The following is an 8,555-nucleotide window of genomic DNA, read 5'->3' as shown; positions in this document are numbered from 1 at the left end:
CCCACATATGCTGAGCACTTGTTGGCTGCTTTTCGTTCACTCTGCGGTCCAACTCATCCCAAACTATATCAATTGGGTTGTCGGGTGATTGTGGAGGCCAGGTCATCTGATACAGCACTCCATCACTCTCCTTCTTGGTCAATTAGCCCTTACACAGCCTGGAGGTATGTTGGGTCATTGTCCTGTTGAAAAACAAATGATAGGATTGCATATTGCTGCAGAATGCTGTGGTAGCCATGCTGGTGAAGTGTGCCTTGAATTCTAAATAAATCACTGACAGTGTCATCAGCAAAGCATCCCCACACCATCACACCTCCTCCATAATTCACAGTGGGAACCACACATGGAGAGATCATCCGATCACCTACTCTGCGTCTCACAAAGACACGGTGGTTGTAACCCAAAAATCTCACATTTCTAATGTCCATTGCTAGTGTTTCTTGGCCCAAGCAAGTCTCTTCTTCTTATTGGTGTCCTTTAGTCGTGGTTTCTTTGCAGCAATTCGACCGTGAAGGCCTGATTCACGCCTTTTCCTCTGAACAGTTGACGTTGAGATGTGTCTGTTACTTGAACTCTGTGAAGCATTTATTTGGGCTGCAATATCTAAGGCTGGTAACTCTAATGAACGTATTCTCTGCAGCAGAGGTAACTCTGGGTCTTCCTTTCCTACGGCGGTCCTCATGAGAGCCAGTTTCATCATAGTGCTTGATGGTTTTTGCGACTGCACTTGAAGAAACTTTCAAAGTTCTAGAAATTTTCCAGATTGACTGACCTTCAGGTCTTAAAGTAATGATGGATGATTCTCTTTGCTTATTTGAGCTGTTCTTGCCATAATATGAACTTGGTCTTTTACCAAATAGGGCTATCTTCTGTATACAAACCCAACCCTACCCTGTCACAACACAACTGATTGGCTCAAACGCAATAAGAAGGAAAGAAATTCCACAAATTAACTTTTAACAAGGCACACCTGTTAATTGAAATGCATTCCAGGTGACTACCTCATGAAGCTGGTAAGAGAATGCCAAGAGTGTGCAAAGCTGTAATCAAGGCAAAGGGTGGCTACTTTGACGAATCTCAAATATAAAATGTATTTTGATTAGTTAAACCCTTTTTTGGTTATTACATGATTCCATATGTGTTATTTCATAGTTTTGATGTCTTCCCTAGTATTCAACAATGTAGAAAATAGTAAAAATAAAGAAAAAACCCTGGAATGAGTAGGTGTCCAAACTTTTGACTGGTACTGTATATTATTTAGAATAGGTTACGTTTAAATCAAAAATAGTCTGATGGGTGACAATATTAGCCTATCTCATCGTGAATGATATATTACGGCTTGTGAATGATGCCCAGCTTAAGGCAAACAGCGTATGCTTTTTTTTGCAACTTTTTCTAATCAGTCACACACCTCATGTAGCCTAGCCCATAGGTCTATATGTTTTGATAAGGTTTGTATCACAACTAAAGTGGCAAAATAACTTCTTAAAATTAATCCGATTTACAACGGGTGTAGAGCCTGACATACATACGCAGCACGTGAGTTTCAAGTTTGGGGAAGATAAAAATGCTCCTTTATAATAAAAGCATTACATGCTTAATCTCATTTGTGGTCCCTTTTGAGAATGGTGTTTTCCTGGTAATACTGCTGTGTGCGCATTGCTGAGCTTATAATGTGAAGAAATTGCCTAATAGTTTATCAACATTTTAAGCTAACCGTTCTCATCTGTTGCATCAGGCTCACAGTTTAAAACAGTTTTTTCAATGCTTGTGGTTGTATTAATTTGGGATCGTAGATTGACTTAGGCTAGTGCTTTTGCTTTTCGTTAGGCCTACTCATCTTGTTGGCTGACGAAAAGTAAATGTGGACAGTTCTTCCAAAATCTTCAATATGCGCCTCGGAATTGGATAAGGATGCACGCAGTTGCCTCCCCGATGTGTCTGTCTTCACTTGTAGCCTGTAAGAAAGACACGATCACGTGACTGAGAGCCATGTGAGTGAGAGGTGCTTCGGCACGCAGCGGGGAGAAGGGGATCATAATTATTATATTCAGCCCAAGGGCACAACGGCCACTGGCCGCAAAAGGCATGGATTTTTACAGGGGGGATTATGGCCACACAAAGGTGATGCAGCCAGGTAATTTGAGGCATTATCAAGTGCTTGTCAAATTGTGAATGAGAGACTGATGAAGTGTGTACAGTCTGCACAAAAAACAAAGCAGAGCTCATGCCTTTCATGCAACTTTTTTCAAGTCATCATTAGAGTCGCATCATGCAGCCTTACCATGTATTAAAAATCTAAACATATAGCCCAACATTTGTATCACAACTAAAGTTACATAAATAACTCTAAATTAAGCATATAGGAGTACCCATTTCTTTGTTAACCACTCAACACAGAATAGCCGCATGTGCGCCCTCCCTCAAATCGTTTGTAGAAAATATATTTCCTATTTAATTCAGCTTTTTTCAAGCCTAACATAAGGACAAGGCAGAGTATACTATTCTGTTCTTCTGAAACAACTACATTTTTAGACCTGTCTCGAATAAATAATGTATTTATTGTGATGGTGTAGGCTATATTACATGGATTTATTAGACTTTTTAAAATGTAGATGTTCCAAGGTCTACATCAGTGGCTTGTAGGCTATGCGTGGAAGCCAGGAGATGCTAAATGTGTTTATGTTAATTAACGGTCAATTACTGTGAGACCGGCAGTCATTTGCTTGACAATCACCGGCTGACAAAATGTTATGACCGCCACAACTAGGCTTACATTTTTAATACTAACTGTTTCTAGACGACATTAATACATGTGTTATTAGTGAGGTTAGGTTAACGTAAAAACTGCATACTGTTTCCATCCTATAGTAAGCAGCCTTAAGACAATCATGGAGATGCATGTACCTGCTTTCTTTTTGAGCTGGCAGTTGTGGACCTCGATGTGACTGGCTGAGACGAGGTGAGGAGTGCTGAAGCCCACCTCCTGGACCAATAAGATGAGGTCTCACCAACAGAGGGAACCGCCCATTCCCTCACCTATCACAAAACACAACAGTGTGAAGAACATTTGTACAATTTGCACGGCACATTCTGGTCAAACGAAACCACTTCTGGGTAAATTAACTTTGAGACGTCACCAATGAGACTGCATCTGAAAAATATGGAAGATAAGAGCAGAATATAGATTATCAAACATTCTTCGTATGCTAGGAAGGGGAAACTTGATCCCTTATCCCACATAACTGCATCTTCTTTTAAGTGGAACAACATTGCTGGCATACATGTCACTGAAATACAATTCATCACCCTCCTATATCACATGGGAGAGAGATGGAAGAACAAAGGAATTAGTACTTTTAATGAGACACAGTCACTGCCATCTGTAGTTTCTTAAGCTCTGGGATACTGTTTTTAATAATCATGTTATGCAATGATAACAGGCAGTGTGGTGGACTACTCACCTTGAGGACCTTGTAGGCTTCCCGTACAACTGTTTTCTTGTCAGGGCATAAACAGATGACACAGTTTGACCTGGAAGAAACAGTAGATAAGAGGCAGACTTTTGTTCACCTTCCCAACAGAATCGTGAAACAGAATAAAATAAGATTACATTTGAGAAAGAAGGACCCATTGTTTTATAGTAAAGTAACATGATGGTTCCTGAACTTACACTATGATATCCATAGTCATTCTCAACATCAGCTGCAGTTAGCTTCTCCATAGACCCCTGGTGGAAGGTGGTGTTGGGTTTCTTAAAGCCAAACTTCTCCTGGTGGTAATGGATGTATTTACAGGACACTAGAATCTGAGCACAAAAAAGGCCACTTTTACGCATACATTTTTGTATTGATGACCCCAGCGTAAATTGAATCCATGATCCTGGCATTGCAAGGGCCATGCTCCACCAACTGAGCCAGACAGGCCCACAGCACAAAGCAGAGTACCACACACCAATTTAATAGAATGATTGATAGATTACTGAAGATGTAAGGTGATTGAATATGTAGGTCTAGGTGCTATACATACCAGTTACTCAGTCATATCAATGCCTGTGACATGGCCAGTCTCGCCAACCAGTTTACTGAGGGCATAGCAGTCTCTGCCGGAACCGCTGCCCAGGTCCAATATTCTGCATCCCTGAAGTTTCTCTGGAACCGGTAGAGCAGAGCCAAAGAACCGAGAAACAAATGACATAGGAATATATAGCCTTTCATTAACTAACACTCGCACTTGACTTTTCCCTCTTGCTAATTCTGACTTTGCTGATAGCTACTTTATTGAGGAAAATTATACTTACTATGACTGTGATATGTGGCTGTCCCACTTAGCTATCTCAAGATGAAGTTGTTCTGGATAAGAGCATCTGCTAAATGACTAAAATGTAAATCTGGAACAAAGAGGAATGTGTGTCCTAACAGTTTCACATTTGATGCAATAGTAGTATTTATTCATGTATATTGGTTGGAAATGAATGTATTCTACTTATGTGTCATTATACAAATAGATATATTCTCAACAGAAGCAGTCCTGAATCAATTGGTTCATTGTCATCATCATACCGTTTGGTTACTTCAGGGTGAACAAGATTAAGGGCCTCCATAGCACTCTTGGGCATTGGCCTGCAAGGTAGAGAGCAGGCAGCATTGGTCTGCAGATCATCGGTAGACTCCAGGCGAAAACCATAGTATTGCTGAGGAAGAGATCAAATTATATAAATGTCACTATTAAAATACTTGGTACAAGTGTTTCCCTAACCGTTCCGTCCTTAGGTGTCCCCAGCAACAGCTCAACTGATCTTGAACAAGCACACTGATTCAATTGGACATGATCATTAATGTCCTGATGTAATTTATATGCAGACCTCAAGCACTACCCTGAAGGCACTTGCCTAGATTAAGCCTAGTCCTGAACTAAAAACCAAACTCAATGGGGAATCTCCAATGAAAGCGATTTTTAGTCCAGGACAAGGTTTAATATGTGTCCGGAGTCTGACCCAATATTCAGATAGTCAAGGGCTTGATTTATTTATTTTTATTTAACCTTTATATATCCAGGTTAGTCTCATTGAGATAAAATCTATTTTTCATGAGACCTTGTCCAACCAAGACACCAGCAGGGGTGAAGGCACTTGCCGTCCCTAGGAGGGGTGCGTCACTTGAGTGGGTTGAGTTACTGACGTGATCTTCCTGTCTGGGTTGGCGCCCCCCCTTGGTTTGTGCTGTGGTGGAGATCTTTGTGGGCTATACTCGGCCTTGTCTCAGGATTGTAAGTTGGTGGTTGAAGATATCCCTTTTGTGGTGCGGGGGCTGTGCTTTGGCAAAGTGGGTGGGGTTATATCCTTCCTGTTTGGCCCTGTCCGGGGGTCTCATCGGATGGGGCCACAGTGTCTCCTGACCCCTCCTGTCTCAGCCTCCAGTATTTATGCTGCGGTAGTTTATGTGTCGGGGGGCTAGGGTCAGTTGGTTATATCTAGAGTACTTCTCCTGTCTTATCAGTGTCCTGTGTGAATTTAAGTATGCTCTCTCTAATTCTCTCCTTCTCTCTTTCTTTCTCTCTCTCGGAGGACCTGAGCCCTAGGACCATGCGTCAGGACTACCGGGATGATGACTCCTTGCTGTCCCCAGTCCACCTGGCCTTGCTGCTGTTCCAGTTTCAACTGTTCTGCCTGCGGTTATGGAACCCTGACCTGTCCACCGGACGTGCTACCTGTCCCAGACCTGCTGTTTTCAACTCTTATGATCCGGCTATGAAAAGCCAACTGACATTTATTCCTGATTATTATTTGACCATGCTGGTCATTTATGAACATCTTGGCCATGTTCTGTTATAATCTCCACCCGGCACAGCCAGAAGAGGACTGGCCACTCCTCATAGCCTGGTTCCTCTCTAGGTTTCTTCCTAGGTTTTGGCCTTTCATGGGAGTTTTTCCTAGCCACCGTGCTTCTACACCTGCATTGCTTGCTGTTTGGGGTTTTAGGCTGGGTTTTTGTACAGCACTTCGAGATATTAGCTGATGTACGAAGGGCTATATAAAATAAACTTGATTTGATTTGATTCCATGTATCATGCAGCTCCTATGTTTAATACCAACCAAAAGCATCTGACACTGCTCTATAGGGCTGTTGGCTGGTCTTYGTTGACTCTATGTAGGCTTAAACATTGCTATGTTTACTATGTTTGCTACATTACTATGATCGATAAGGCCATTTTGGAAAACTGACACTATCTCTGTTCTTCTTTAATAAGGTCAGAAAATAGATACCAGTTACGGTCTCACTCCAACTTACTTTTAACGGTTCCTAAAATAAGAACGGATCATGGCAAAAGTGTTTTAGCTACTCAGCTCCATGATATTGGAATTTTTCTTCAGACCAGCTTGAAACCTCAGGATCTTGTTTCCTTGGAGTTTAAARGTTTGGTTGACTCACATGTTAACAAGGAATGTGATTGTCATTAGGACTTGACGCAGTGGTACATATGATAGATTTATCATTGACATTTATATGTTTCTGTAATTGAAATGTATGTGTCAAAGACAAACTGTACAGGCATACTGTACAAACATATTGTAAGTTGTTACAGTATGTCTGATATTTGTCTCAAACATTGTTCCCCCCTGCTGGTGTCTTGGTTGGACAAGGTCTCATGAAAAATAGATTTTATCTCAATGAGACTAACCTGGATATATAAAGGTTAAATAAAAATAAATAAATCAAGCCCTTGACTATCTGAATATTGGGTCAGACTCCGGACACATATTAAACCTTGTCCTGGACWAAAAATCGCTTTCATTGGAGATTCCCCATTGAGTTTGGTTTTTAGTTCAGGACTAGGCTTAATCTAGTCCTGAATCAAGGGCTTCCGAGTGGCGCAGCTGTCTAAGGCCCTGCATCTCAGTGCAAGAGGCGTCACTGCAGTACCGGGTTCGAATCCAGGCTGCATCACATCCGGCAGTGATTGGGAGTCCCATAAAACAGCGTTCTTCAGTTATACTGCACACTGACGGCACTTATTTTTAGTAAGGGTAAACTTACCTTGACATTGTCATGCACTTGTTCTGGACACAAATGCGGACTGTAGTGAAGGGGTAATGTCCGGGAAAAGTACTTAAGCTGTCCTCTCATCTGTTAGTGCTAAAATACATAATATTTTTTAACCTTTTGGTTTCTTTTCAAAATGTGTAGAACAATTACTGCAAAACAGTGGCGACAGCATACTATGTAGAAAATCGATGCGAGAACTAGTGGCGCCACTTTTTGCACAGGCCTGGGCTTCTTCTTCGGTGGGGTTTATCTTCAGTTCACAATTCAACGTCATGGTGCATTACCGCCACTTACTGTACTGGAGTGTGGGCCAGAGACAGGGAAAACTAAATCCTGCCAGCCCCGTTCATCTTAAAAAATATTAAATATTTGAGACTATAACTAATGAAGTTCTACTCAATATACTTTTAAAATTAATTTCCTGTATCTCCTTCTCCCTCATTCTAGCTCTCATCCTCTCTTTTTCCTTCTGATACTGCCCACACTGTAGCAATGCATGCTCCACGGTCTCTGTTTCCTGGCAATAATCACACTTTCCTGTTGGATGTTTTCCTATCCCATTTAAAGTCTTATTCAACCGGCTGTGTACCACCCTTAACCTTGTAAAAATAGCATTCTCTCTTCTGCCCCTTCATGCCGCCCTCCCCTCCCAGACTTTCCTCTGTACTTGAAATAAATCCCTGCCCTTAGTAGCTCTATTCCACTGCTCCTGCCATCGTGGCACCATCACTGTCAATATCAGGCTTTTTGCCTCTGCCTTGCTCATTGAAACTATAACATCCCAACTACTAAGTGCTTGTTTAGCCAGTACATCAACTGCCTCATTCCCCTACACCCCCACATGGACTGGGACCCAAGTAAATCTGATCTGTATACCCATCTGTCTAATCATGCCATGAGTTTGTAGTACCTCATAAAGCAGGTATTGTCTGCTACATGAGCTAAAGGACTGCAGACTCATCAACACCTCACATCAACACCAGCAAATAACTACTCTGTCTGGATTGACTTCCTCCACCCACTGCAAGGCCAACAGTATGGCCATCAGCTCCGCCGTATATACAGCCAGATGATCTGTAATACGTTCCTGCACTACAAATGCTGACCCAGTATGTCCTGTTCTTGGATCCTTGGAACCATCTGTGTAATGGGTCACAAAATCCTGATACACAGTATCCAGATGGATTAACACCCTCCCTATCTTTCTGTAGTCTCTCCAACACTAGTAGATCAACTACTGGAGGTGGGAGTAGCCATGGTGGATTTACACGAATAGCTGCATGCCTGGTGTCAGTACCATGGTAGGTACTTAAGGATATAAAACATCTTACTTTAGCTACGTTTAACAATGAGTGTAGCTACATACATGGTTGTAATCTGATAACAAACCTACCTTGACATTGACATGCACTTGTGTTGTTTTTTTAGAGGCAGACACAGGATGAACTTTGAAACCCAAACATCCTGTCCAAGTGACGAAACTTCCGTTTCTTCATCCGGGGACTTTTA

General features: G+C 41.8%; 1 long non-coding RNA gene across 2 annotated transcripts; it reads right to left on the bottom strand.

Moving 5' to 3' along the window:
- Positions 1–3,095: 3,095 nt before the first annotated feature.
- Positions 3,096–8,522, bottom strand: LOC111959450 (uncharacterized). 2 transcript variants are annotated; one of them, XR_011474862.1, is made up of 5 exons: positions 8,440–8,522; positions 4,563–4,693; positions 4,030–4,151; positions 3,674–3,808; positions 3,096–3,534 (listed from the first exon to the last, which is right to left on the bottom strand). It is a non-coding gene; the product is annotated as an uncharacterized lncRNA (long non-coding RNA). The 2 variants fall into 2 exon arrangements; XR_002876680.2 differs by lacking the exons at positions 4,563–4,693; positions 8,440–8,522 and having other exon boundaries at positions 4,030–4,216.
- Positions 8,523–8,555: the final 33 nt, after the last annotated feature.

Source organism: Salvelinus sp. IW2-2015, linkage group LG4p (assembly GCF_002910315.2).
Source record: "Salvelinus sp. IW2-2015 linkage group LG4p, ASM291031v2, whole genome shotgun sequence".
Lineage (NCBI taxonomy): Eukaryota > Metazoa > Chordata > Actinopteri > Salmoniformes > Salmonidae > Salvelinus > Salvelinus sp. IW2-2015.
The sequence above is the reverse complement of the archived record's forward strand: the minus strand, read 5'-3'. Positions and strand labels throughout refer to the sequence as shown.